General features: G+C 36.7%; 1 protein-coding gene across 2 annotated transcripts in view; it reads right to left on the reverse strand.

Moving 5' to 3' along the window:
- LOC6651905 (echinoderm microtubule-associated protein-like CG42247) overlaps positions 1 to 14405 on the reverse strand; it is a 148609-nt gene that overhangs the window by 64580 nt on the left and 69624 nt on the right. Inside the window, exon 1 of one of the 2 annotated variants that reach the window (XM_023180972.2) lies at positions 9764 to 9788. The exons of the other annotated variant lie outside the window; for it this stretch is intronic. The gene's annotated coding sequence lies outside the window, so the exon portion shown is untranslated. Of the gene's footprint in view, positions 1 to 9763; positions 9789 to 14405 lie in introns of those variants that run through there. 2 annotated transcript variants of the gene reach the window in all.

A 14405-nucleotide genomic window follows, 5' to 3' on the forward strand; every position in this document is an offset into this window, starting at 1 on the left:
ATTTTATTAGATTCCAAATTCTCCAAAAATAAATACATAAGTATATTTGAAAAAACGGACAGCAACGACAAATGGAACGGAGGTAATAATAATTCAAAAATGAGTTTGTATAATTGCGTCCTGGGCCAGGCCAAGACTTTCTAAAAAATTACCATGACCGTAGAATTTAACTTCGTTTTCGTGCTGTGACGGCGCTTTAAAAATAAGTTTCGTATTCATCTCTAGTGCCGACTATGATTACTAACACAGCTACAGTAGCGATACCCAGATATGGGTACTGGTACTGGTTGATTACCACTGTATTCGTTTTAGCCACTAACGCTGTGGGGCGCTTTGAATCAACAAGGCTTCGCTTTCGCGCCAAAACACATAGTACATAAAGTATTCTGTTTAAGAATTTGTGTTTGCGTGTGATTCTTGTTTGGCTCATTTTATTCACTTTGTAAGCCCTTAAGGGACAACCTCGGACAACGTTTAGCTCGCCGAAATTTACTACACTACCTTCATAGTGACTATGAATCGGTCTTTAAGCACCAAAATTATTTGCAAAATTTAAACAAATTTACAAACAAACTACAAATAAAGACAATAAAAACGACATTCTATGTACGAATGTGTATACATACATATATGGACACTTTTGTTCGGAAAATAAACAAATTCTTTAAATTCTCAATTATCATACGAAAAAATAATTCTTAACATTTCCCAAAAGTATTTTTTATTTACTGGTTTTTTCAGTGAAACACTTTATACTAAAATGAAGTAAGTAAGTCGTCTCGCCGACTTAGGTATACCATACACCAGTAAAGCAAATATTTCAACTTTATTAAACAAATGCATTTTCACATGCTTGTTACAAGCATATCTTAGTATCTCGCTCACTCAATCATACGAGCACCCTAGCGCCCCCACCAGCCAACGGCCAACTCCGGCCTTATGGAAAAACGTTTATATGCATAACTCGACTGTTTTTTGTCCGATTTTGGTATTTTCAAATTTGGTATTTTGCTAGATATTAGTATTAAATTTAAGTGTGCCAAATTCGATTTGCATAAGGTAAAAAAATACGGGAGATAATCAAGTTTTTCAAATTACGGGGGCGGAAAAGGGCGTGGCAAAATTTTTACACATACAAAATGTGTGCATTTACTAAGCGAATATACATACCAAATATGGTGTCTCTAGCTGGAATAGTTTTTAAGATAAACGCTTTTTTTAAATTGCGGGGGCGGAAAGGGGCGTGGCAAAAATTTGAAATAAACTTGATCACTCTACATACCACACGAGTCTACATACCAAATTTGGTGGCTCTAGCTCTTACAGTCTCCGAGATCTAGGTGTTCATACGGACAGACGGACGGACGGACGGACAGACGGACATGGCTAGATCGACTCGGTTGTTGATCCTGATCAAGAATATATATACTTTATGGGGTCGGAAAAGCTTCCTTCTGCCTGTTACATACATTTTGGCGACTTTAATATACCATTTCACCCTATGGGTGTATGGTATAAAAAATCTAATATAAAGGTTCGCGTGCAAAAAAAAAGCTCTAACTACCTTCACACAACTTTCACTTTGCCTTTGGCCTACTAGGTACTTTCTTTGTCATAGTTCGTAGTAGTCCTAACACCTTACGGTGCTGACTTAGCTGTGTCGAAGAGAAGTGGTACGCTTTTGGTTTTTCCCGACTATGTATACAAACATATTATATATACCTGTAGACACACACACACACGCTGAACTGAACACAAGTTACATTTATATATATAAATTTATATGCATATATATGGTGTATTGCTGTTTGTGTATGTGTGTGTTGTGTGGTACTTTCGGTATGGTATTGGAGTTGGTTGGAATAGTGGTATGAAGGCCAAGCAATTTTGTTGCCCTTTTCGCACTCGGCCTCAAACACTAACTTTTTCGCTACGAATGCGAAGCCGATTCTGACGCTGGCTTTATTTGGGTTGATATATTTATACCATACACCCATAGGGTGAAATGGTATATTAAAGTCGCCAAAATGTATGTAACAGGCAGAAGGAAGCATCTCCGACCCCACAAAGTATATATATTCTTTATCAGGATCAACAACCGAGTCGATCTAGCCATGTCCGTCTGTCCGTCCGTCTGTCCGTATGAACACCTAGATCTCGGAGACTGTGAGAGCTAGAGCCACCAAAATTGGTATGTAGACTCGTGTAGTATGTAGAGTGATCAAGTTTATTTCAAATTTTTGCCACGCCCCTTTCCGCCCCCGCAATTTAAAAAAAGCGTTTATCTCAAAAACTATTCCAGCTAGAGACACCATATTTGGTATGTATATTCGCTTAGTAAATGCACACATTTTGTATGTGTAAAAATTTTGCCACGCCCTTTTCCGGCCCCGTAATTTGAAATACTTGATTATCTCCCGTATTTGTTTACCTTATGCAATCAAATTGGCACACTTAAATTTAATACTAATATCTAGCAAAATACCAAATTTGATCAAAATCGGAAAACAGTCGAGCTATGCATATAAACGTTTTTCCATAAGGCCGGAGTTGGCCGTTGGCTGGTGGGGGCGCTAGGGTGCTCGTATGATTGAGTGAGCGAGATACTAAGATATGCTTGTAAAAAGCATGTGAAAATGCATTTGTTTAATAAAGTTGAAATATTTGCTTTACTGGTGTATGGTATACCTAAGTCGGCGAGACGACTTACTTACTTCATTTTATATGTAGCTGTAGTTCATTTTATTCCTTTTCACTTTGAAGTGGCTGGCTTATACATATGTAGTACATATGTACATATGTATATTTGTGGATATTTATTCATTTAAGTTGTATTTGCTAGTAGTTCTCAATACCACTACGTCGTCTTTTGTTTCGGTTGCCCTGGCTGCTTTTGCTTTGAAATTCTTTTGCTACGGCATAACAATTGAACCTACATATATTAATTTTCCTTTTGTGTTGTAACTGAAACTGTATGTGCTTACATTTTTTTACCCTTGCAAAAAGCGTATCTTAATTCAGCGTATCTTAGTTCATATTAGATTCCGCCCTATCATCGGGTTTGATAACAATACGTGTCTCAAGTAGTATCGAATTTAAATGCGTTAAGGTATCTTTCACTCGTTTTTCCATTTTTGTTACCTGTTCTTACATTCCGCCCCAATCGGAATGGCCAACCTACTTACAACACTTAGAATCTATTAAATTATTAAATATTCCCCAATTCCGCCATTTCTGACTGACCCCTAGTGTCTGCTGTGGTGACCCAAAAATCACCATGGATTACGCGGGGGCTGTCAAAACTGAAGAATCCTAATTCGAAATATTACAAAAAATATAAAGTCACTGGTCTATCATCGGATCTTTCTCGTTACTTGGTTGCTGAATCGAATTTTATTGTTTCTAATTCTGAATGCTATAATATTTACTTACAACGTTGCAAGTTGCAATTCTCCGAAAATCCTAAAGAGTTCTATAGTTTCGTTAACTCAAAGCGAAATTCTATCTCCCTACCATCGTTTGCAGTTTTTATACCATACACCCATAGGGTGAAATTGTATATTAAAGTCGCCATAATGTATATAACAGGCAGAAGGAAGCATCTCCGACCCCACAAAGTATATATATTCTTGATCAGGATCAACAACCGAGTCGATCTAGCCATGTCCGTCTGTCCGTCTGTCTGTCCGTATGAACACCTAGATCTCGGAGACTGTAAGAGCTAGAGCCACCAAATTTGGTATGTAGACTCGTGTAGTATGTAGAGTGATCAAGTTTAATCCAAATTTTTGCCACGCCCCTTTCCGCCCCCGCAATTTAAAAAAAGCGTTTATCTCAAAAACTATTCGAGCTAGAGACACCATATTTGGTATGTATATTCGCTTAGTAAATGCACACATTTTGTATGTGTAAAAATTTTGCCACGCCCTTTTCCGCCCCCGTTATTTGAAAAACTTGATTATCTCCAGTATTTTTTTACCTTATGCAATTACACTTGACACATTTAAATTTAATACTAATATCTAGCAAAATACCAAATTTGATCAAAATCGGACAAAAAACAGTCGAGTTATGCATATAAACGTTTTTCCATAAGGCCGGAGTTGGCCGTTGGCTGGTGGGGGCGCTAGGGTGCTCGTATGACTGAGTGAGCGAGATACTAAGATATGCTTGTAAAAAGCATGTGAAAATGCATTTGTTTAATAAAGTTGAAATATTTGCTTTACTGGTGTATGGTATACCTAAGTCGGCGAGACGACTTACTTACTTCATTAATAATGTTTCGGCCTCTTCTGATCAATCTATTTCTAATTTATTTGCTAACTTCTTCTCGACTACGTACATATCTACTAAGTACAACTGTAGTCCGAAATATCCATGTCCTATAACGACGTCCAACTGCATTCTTAATCGTATTATAACGGAAAGTTCGGTAGATAAGGAACTAACGATTATGCCGGTATACTCACCGGGCCCAGACGGTATTCCCGCTTGTGTCCTGAGGTTCTTTGCGAAGTCATTGTGCTCGCCTTTACTTAAGCTTTTTGAGTTGTCCCTTACACTGTCCGAGTTTCCAGCTATATGAAATTCGTTTATTTTACCTCTTCACAAATGTGGCAATAAATCCGCCGTGACCAATTACAGAGGAATTTCTATGACGTCTCAAATACAGCATTTATGTAAATCTATTTTTTCCAAGGTTTTAAGAAACAAAAGCAAACTGATGTTATATATACGGATTTCAGAAAGTCTTTCGATTCGGTAAACCATGCATTACTATTAAATAAGCTGAATTTAGTTGGCTTTCCGGATACTCTCCTTGCTTGGATTTCACAATATCTAAGCAATAGGAGGCAGTGGGTTCTTTTTAGGTCCTCTCTTTCTAAGATCATTTGTGTTGAATCGGGAGTCCAACAGGGCAGTCACCTTGGCCTATTACTATTCACCATTTTATTAATGATCTCCCCACCGTTCTCTTAAATTCCAGAGTTCTTCTGTATGCCGATGAGCGATAAAAATCGCTAATCCCATCGTAGACTCTCTTTTATGCCATACCTTGCAAGCTGACTTGAATGCTTTTCAGGGGTGGTGTAGGGCTAACTTGATGTCTTTTTATAGAGGTTCTCCCCAATTAACGAGTTACTTTTTTAATAATATCCCGTTAGAAAGAATTAATAATACTTCTTTGGTTGTAAAAGATTTGGGGATCTTAATAGACCACAAACTTAGTTTTAATCAGCATATATCGACTGCTGTTAGTAGGGCTAAGAGTGTTCTTGGCTTTATGAAGCGCTGGTCGAAGGAGTTCAAGGATCCATATACTACCAAAATACTTTATACTTGTTAAGTCCGCCCCATATTGGAGTATGGATCTTGTGTTTGGTCTCCTCAATATGAGTTTTATCAAAACAAATTAGAATCTGTACAAAAACAGTTTTTACTCTTTGCCTTTCGTGATTTGCGCTGGGATCCAACTGTACGACTATTATTCTAGTCGACTTCAGTTAATTAACCTTCCTTCTTTAACTAATCGTAGAATTATGCTTGGTGTAACTTTTCTTTACAAACTTTTAAATGGTGAGATTGACTCTTCCGAGCTGTTGAGGCAAATTAATATTTTTGTTCCATCTAAAAGGATCCGCAATTTAACATCGCTTATACTTCCCACTTGTACAACTAACTTTTCTCTGCGTGAACCTTTTCGTATAGTGACTACAACAGACTTTGGCAAGTTATCGGTTCCGAAACATCGCTTCCGGGTATAAAAACTGCGCTCTTGTCATTTCTCGCTCGTAAGTAGTTGTAATCATCTTTATTTTAACCTATCCTGTTTTCTTTTTATATGTATCCTATTATCTTATTACATTTAATATTTTCTATTTCTTTAGTTTAAACTTTGTTTATATATGTAATACGTCAATGCCATTATATATATATGTACTATATAAAGAAATAACTTGGTTATTTCCAATGCTAAGATTGTAGGACGTTCTTTCGCAAACATTAGCCTTTTTACATAAAACTTTTTTCCACTTTGGTGGCTATAGGTAAGGAAAGAGTTACCAAAAAAGTTGCAAGGATATACAAACTTTTACGCGGTCGAAGTTAGCCCCAGCTCTCTGGTTTTTAATAGTAAATGAAGTAAGTAAGTCGTCTCACCGACTTGGGTATACCATACACCAGGTGAAACAAATATTTAAAATTTCGAAAACCAAATGTATGTCTATTAAATTGTTTTAACATGCCTCATACCATATGATATCTCGCTCACTCTACAAACACACGACCACTCTGGCGCCGCCACTAACCAAGGGCCAATTCTGCCCTTGTGGATCGCGTAGCAAAATACGTTCATACGTATATTTTGCATGTTTCTAGTCCGATTTCAATCAAATTTGGTAGTTTGATAGAAATAGATAAGATTTATTAGTATGCCAAATTTGATCGCGATGGTCAAAAAATTGCAAGAGCCAATCGGTTTTTTCTAAATTATGGAGCGTGGCAACATATTAAAATATATATATTCTGCGCGCATACTAAGCCAGTATACATACTAAATTTGGTGACTTTAGCTTTGTTAGTTTTCTAGAAAATCAGTTTTGTTTAATTTCCGGGGGCGGAAATGGGCGTGGCAAAATTTTTAAATAGTCAATATCTGCGCGTGTATTAAGTAAGCTTACATACCAAATTTAATGTCGGTAGCCTACATAGTTTTTTGTAAATTCCGTGGCCGGAAGGGGGCGTGGTAAAAATTTGAAACAAACTCGATAAGCGTACATACTACACGAGACTGCATACCAAATTTGGTGGCTCTAGCTCTTATAGTCTCCGAGATCTAGGTGTTCATACGGACGGACGGACGGACAGACGGACATGGCTAGATCGACTCGGTTGTTGATCCTGATCAAGAATATATATACTTTGTGGGGTCGGAGATGCTTCCTTCTGCCTGTTACATACATTTTGGCGACTTTAATATACCATTTCACCCTATGGGTGTGTATGGTATAAACATGTAGTTGCTTAAAAAAGTATGCTAATTTATATAAACATTTATGAACATTTAATTCAAAAATCAATTTTTAACAATATTTTTATAACATACACCCATAGGGTGAAATGGTATATTAAAGTCGCCAAAATGTATGTAACAGGCAGAGGGAAGCATCTCCGACCCCACAAAGTATATATATTCTTGATCAGGATCAAAAACCGAGTCGATCTAGCCATGTCCGTCTGTCCGTCCGTATGAAGACCTAGATCTCGGAGACTATAAGAGCTAGAGCCACCAAGTTTGGTATGCAGTCTCGTGTAGTATGTAGAGTGATCAAGTTTATTTCAAATTTTTGCCACGCCCCCTTCCGCCCCCGGAAATTACATAACTCTGATTTTCTTAAAAACTATGAAAGCTACCGACATTAAATTTGGTATGTAAGCTAACTTAATACACGCGCAGATATTGACTATTTAAAAATTTTGCCACGCCCATTTCCGCCCCCGCAAATTAAACAAAACAGATTTTCTCGAAAACTAACAAAGCTAAAGTCACCAAATTTAGTATATATATGCGCGCAGAATATATATATTTTAATATGTTGCCACGCCCACTTCCGCCTCCATAATTTAGAAAAAACCGATTGGCTCTTGCAATTTTTTGACCATCGCGATCAAATTTGGCAGACTAATTAATCTTATCTATTTCTATCAAACTACCAAATTTTATTGAAATCGGACTAGAAACATGCAAAATATACGTATGAATGTATTTTGCTACGCGATCCATAAGGGCAGAATTGGTCGTTGGCTAGTGGCGGCGCTAGAGTGCTCGTGTTTGTAGAGTGAGCGAGATATCATATGGTATGAGGGCATGTTAAAGCAATTTAATAGACATACATTTGGTTTTCGAAATTTTAAATATTTGTTTCACCTGGTGTATGGTATACCCAAGTCGGCGAGACGACTTACTTACTTCATTTTTCTCGTTGTATTGCGTAAAGTAACAAATATATTTTGCAATTGATTTTTGATAAAATGAGCGTGGCATCTCGCTTTTACCATCAAAAACTTGTATTTTGCCCAAAAAAGTATGCTAAGTGAATTTATATAATACTCTGTATACAATCGTTTCCATATTTAATATTTTCATCACTTGCAAGTCAAGATTCATACACACATACAGAAAGTTTCCTAAACAAAGAATCAACGTCATCATTAGCAATATAGACACTCGAAGCAGGCAATTGCTTCCATTGGCCGTGGAACTCGTCAACTCTTTTGAATGCTTTTTGCTAGGCTTAAAAGGAAAATCAATGGATCCGAAGTATCTGTTTTATAAGGAAGGTGGCAATAGCAACTACTGGAAAAACTCTACTAGGGCAATAGTCCAGAAAAGTCAAGCAAGGCCAAAAAATCGCCATCGAATTAAACTAATATTTATAAATTTTGCCTTTACCTATATCCCTCCCTTATTAAAATGTTTAATAGCAAATAAAAGCAACTAAAAAGTTCATATTTTTGCATAAACTACATATATTAAACTACTGAATTTTGCATTTTTATTGTCACATGTATGCCTTCTATCACCGTCAAAAATTAATTTACGCATGAACTAACATTCTGAATCAAAATAATAAATATGTTTGGTATATGATGCTTCAAGTGTGTTTCACTATTGTAAATAATTTAGACACGATTCATAAGTTCATACATATATAATACCCTTGAATAGCCTTGGTTGCACTCTCATTATTGACTGACATATACATATATATTCCCATCCTCTGAGGTTCTGAATAACGGGCGGATGGGTGGACACGGCTAGATCGACTTGAAAATCTTAATTCTGCCGGTTACATATATTTTACCCATTGGTTTACAAATCATAAAAACACAGTGAAAATCAGCCTACTAAAGGATGTATCCTTATTAAAGTCCTCTTTTGCAAGGTCACAAACTTCTAGGCTTGCCATACATACATATGTACAAACATACTTCCAATCATACTTATCTACACAACTCAGACAAGGACAAGGCAATTTATTTGCTTGCCCTTTGGCTGTTTCTTCTCCTCAGCTCTGGAGCGTGTCAAAACGAATGGTCTTAGTTTTTCCTAAAGTGCGTTGACTTTAATTGAATTAATTTGATTTTGGCTTGCTCTAGGTAACGTAACAGTCATCAATTTTTTCTTTGCCAGGTGAAAAAGGGCAAGTACTGTGATGTTTATAAATAGAGTTTTCTAATCTAGATGTTCGTCGTGGACCAGCATCATCGCTCACACGCTCTCTCGTCCTTTCCTTCTCTTCTCTCTCCTTACTTCCTCTCCAAGAATCCATAGTCGAGCTTGGTCACGTCTACCTACTTTTCGACCATTGTCTCAATTTCAATCCATTTGGCTGTAAATTTGACATGACAATCAACTGAACTTGGACTCGCATTAGATACATGCATACAAACTATCATTAAACATGGCAGAATGATAATGTTCTTCCAATCGATTGTGTTACAAACATCGACTATAAAAATAACTACGCTATCCACATTGCCACACAATCATACTAAAACAACATTTTTAGCTACAAGTTACTGGTGGCCATTGTAATTGTTACTATATGTATTTACTTTAATCACAACTCACTTAATGTGATATTAAGTGTGAAGAGGCTGTAGCATTCAATCATTTTTAAAAATAAAAATTGTATGGCATTTTAGAACCTTTTTTTTCAAAAACAGAATGTTTTTTGTCACTTGTTGGTGAATAGTTTACCGATTTTGGATGATGGGGGAAGGGCACAATTTAAAGTTTTTTACGAGCACATAAATCAAGCACTTAGACCGAAATCAGAAAACTACTGAGAAACAAAGACCGAATCAAGTAAGCCTGAATTCTTGCGGTCACCTTTTAAGTGCGTGCAAAGTTGTTTAGTGAAAAACTTGAACTGGACTAAGCGGGTAGAAAAAAAGAATTAACCGAGTACACGAAATATAGCACGAAGAACTCGACAAGAGGGGAAAGGGGAGAAAAATTAATAAAAGTCGTTATAATACTCGGAACTTCCTTTTGCCTCCTTTTTCTTATTTTTTCTCCTTTTTTTGCATGCGCATATTAATACCCTTCGAAAAAGCTACACTGATTTTAAACAGAAGTGAGCCACGCGAAGAAGGAATAATTTTCCCCCATCTTTCGGCAGAATATTTTTTTTTTTTTATTTAAGCTTGTCCAACAAGAACACCTGGATCACCTGCTGCTAGATGGTTAAGGATAGTGAATAAGGATTCCGGGAGAGAAGGAAAATAACCCAATCTTCATTCGTTGAATTCAAAATATGAACTGATTTTATTTACTAAAGTACGGAGTTTATATAGGGAATCTTAGGCTCTAGGAGGTAACAATTGTTCTTAAGGAGATCTTATTCTAGTACGAGTCACACCCACGTATTCGGGGGTTGAAAAATTATTATTATTTTGGGCACGGCGTCAGCCACTTGACATCCTGCCGTTGTGATCGTTTGGGTTAGTTTACAATTACAAGTGTTTTTCCCACAACGCGTGTGGCTGATTGTAATTCTAGTCATATGCTAGGTTAGTTGTTTGTGCCAAAGTACAGTTGTATTATATTTTCTTTAGTGTACTGATTTGGTGAAGCCGCTTCAGATGAACACGATGTTTATTCTTAAACAGATAGAGTGCTAAAATTGTACTTGTGTATTGAAATGTATTTATCATAAAGCTTCCATAGGTATTTTTCTTTAAATCGTACCAAAAGCAATATTGGTCAAAAACTTCAAACTACCGCAGAGCATAAATATGCAAAGAAGAAATGGAAACGACGGAAAATTAAGATTGAGGGCCTGACGAAATAGAAAGCATTAAACGATTGTGGGAGTTTAAACGTGACATATAGTCAAAGACTATAAGGGCATAGCCGAAATTAGCTTCTTTAACATTTTTTTTTAATCGGACTATAACCAAACATAACAAGCTATAATCCTGGAAATACTTTTTATACCATACACCCATAGGGTGAAATGGTATATTAAAGTCGCCAAAATGTATGTAACAGGCAGAAGGAAGCATCTCCGACCCCACAAAGTATATATATTCTTGATCAGGATCAACAACCGAGTCGATCTAGCCATGTCCGTCTGTCCGTCCGTCTGTCCGTATAAACACCTAGATCTCGGAGACTGTAAGAGTTAGAGCCACCAAATTTGGTATGTAGACTCGTGTAGTATGTAGAGTGATCAAGTTTATTTCAAATTTTTGCACGCCCCTTTCCGCCCCCGCAATTTAAAAAAAGCGTTTATCTCAAAAACTATTCCAGCTAGAGACACCATATTTGGTATGTATATTTGCTTAGTAAATGCACACATTTTGTATGTATAAAAATTTTGCCACGCCTTTTTCCGCCCACGTAATTTGAAAATCTTGATTATCTCCCGTATGTTTTACCTTATGGAATCAAATTTGGCACACTTAAATTTAATACTAATATCTAGCAAAATACTCAATTTGATCAAAATCGGACAAAAAACAGTCGAGTTATCCATATAAACGTTTGTCCATAAGGCCGGAGTTGGCCGTTGGCTTGTGGGGGCGCTAGGGTGCTCGTATGATTGAGTGAGCGAGATACTAAGATATGCTTGTAAGAAGCATGTGAAAATGCATTTGTTTAATAAAGTTGAAATATTTGCTTTACTGGTGTATGGTATACCTAAGTCGGCGAGACGACTTACTTACTTCATTTTTTCAAATAGCTGTCTCTCACACGATAAAATTGTATTACTCCGGCTTTACATGTAGGCCTAAATTAAATTAAAAAAAAAAAGGTTTTTATTTTGACATCTATAGATAGGGAATAAGCAACACGAAATCCTGTAAGGGTGTGTAAACTTCGATGCAGCCGAAGGCTTTTTTTGGTTTTATTTCTTTTGGGTCGGTTAAAAGAAAATTCCTTAAGTTTTTCGGTTCTGATGCTGTTGAGTATTTCATTTGATTTAAATATTTTTGCCTATTATGGCTTTATTATTATTATTTTTGTTTTTTCATTTTATTGTTCTTTGGAGCATTATGGGTACACATTATGATGGTAAAACGAGGTTAGGTCCCTGCATAGTTCCCAATGCCCCGCAGTTTGGCCACACTCTTACAAATTGCCTCTGACTGTTTTTTATGCTGTTTTCGTGCGGAAGTGGCCTGGCTGGTGACTTATCGTCGCCATTTTTGTTATGAAGGAGAAAAGAAAAAGAAAAAAAAAAACAACAAAAATAAATATATATATATGTACATACATATGTATAATAATTTCAGCATTTATTTTTTTGTTTTAGGTGTAAATACTTCAAGCTCACAAGTCTCCGAATTCAGGGGAAAACCAGGTCGAGGTTTATGGCTTAATTATTTCCACGCATGAAACCCCTTTTTATGGAGGTCTCTATGATGTAAGACTCTTTTGTCGATTCTTTTCGTTCGCTCCTGTTGACACGCATATTATACATAATTTTTTTTGATTTATATAATATAAGAATAAATCCCAAGGCATTTGTTTGTGTGTTAATTATTTCGTACTTGTGCGCGGTGATTATTAATCGTGCAACTTCGAGATAGAGTTAACATTGTAGTTTTAATATTAAATGAAGTAAGTAAGTCGTCTCGCCGACTTGGGTATACCATACACCAGGTGAAACAAATATTTAAAATTTTAAAAACCAAATGTATGTCTATTAAATTGTTTTATTATGCTCATACCATGTGCTATCTCGCTCACTCTACAAACACACGAGCACTCTAGCGCCGCCACTAGCCAACGGCCAATTCTGCCCTTATGGATCGCGTAGCAAAATACGTTCATACGTATAAATTTTGTATGTTTCTAGTCCGATTTCAATCAAATTTGGTAGTTTGATAGAAATAGATAAGATTTATTAGTCTGCCAAATTTGATCGCTATGGTCAAAAAATTGCAAGAGCCAATCGGTTTTTTCTAAATTATGGAGGCGGAAGTGGGCGTGGCAACATATTAAAATATATGTATTCTGCTCGCATACTAAGCCAATATACATACTAAATTTGGTGACTTTAGCTTTGTTAGTTTTCGAGCACATCAGTTTTGTTTAATTTTCGGGGGCGGAAATAATCTATTAAGCTAGCTTACATACCAAATTTAATGTCGGTAGCTTACATAGTTTTTAAGAAAATCAGAGTTATGTAAATTCCGGGGGCGGAAGGGGGCGTGGCAAAAACTCGATAAGCGTACATACTACACGAGACTGCATACCAAATTTGGTGGCTCTAGCTCTTATAGTCTCCGAGATCTAGGTGTTCATACGGACAGACAGACGGACAGACGGACATGGCTAGATCGACTCGGTTGTTGATCCTGATCAAGAATATATATACTTTGTGGGGTCGGAGAGGCTTCCTTCTGCCTGTTACATACATTTTGGCGACTTTAATATACCATTTCACCCTATGGGTGTATGGTATAAAAATGCATAAATATTTATGTTAATTATTTACTTAAGCTACTCGGACTCAATAGCCCTATTTAGAGTAGAATGGTCAATTGTAAAATAGTTTAGCTTCTTTGAATTTTTATACCATACACCCATAGGGTGAAATTATTAAAGTCGCCAAAATGTATGTAACAGAAGGCAGAAGGAAGCTTTTCCGACACCATAAAGTATATATATTCTTGATCAGCATCAACAGCCGAAACGTGTCTGTCCGTCCGTCCGACTATTAGAGCCACAGTGGTGGCTGTGGTATGTAGTCTTGTCTAGTATGTACAGTTATCGATTTGGTTTCAAATATTTGCCACGCCCCTTACCGCCCCCGCAAATTAAATAAAACCGATTTTCTCAACAACTACACTGACTGGAGACACAAAATTTGGTATGAATATTTGCTTAGAGCAAATATTCAAATGCGCACATTTTGTATCTATAAAGATTTAACCACGCGCCTTTCGTCTGGTGGGGGCGCTAGGGTGTTCGTATGCTTGCGTGAGCGAGATACTAACAATAACATATGCTTGTAAAAAGCATCTGAACAAAATTTAAAAAAAATCATCAAAGAAACTAACTTCGGATATGCCGAAGTTTATATACTCTTACAGTCCTTGGCAATAATATTTTTACATTTTGGAATTTCTTTCCCTGCAACTCAATTTATCAATGCACAAACAAAACATTATTTCTCTTTTTACTACAATTTTTTCTTCTTCTTCCATCATTCCCTAAGCAAAGCACGGCACGCATACACATACAGATGATGTAGCGTTGCGTCTGTGTGTGTATGCATGTGCTCTGTTGATTTGATGATGACGTAATAGGCAGCAAGTAGCGCTGCCGGCAGCGTTTTGAACCGATTTATATTGACTGTAGCTTGTGTTCTATTTATCCGATCAGA

The sequence above is a fragment of the Drosophila willistoni genome (genome assembly GCF_018902025.1).
Source record: "Drosophila willistoni isolate 14030-0811.24 chromosome XR unlocalized genomic scaffold, UCI_dwil_1.1 Seg106, whole genome shotgun sequence".
Lineage (NCBI taxonomy): Eukaryota > Metazoa > Arthropoda > Insecta > Diptera > Drosophilidae > Drosophila > Drosophila willistoni.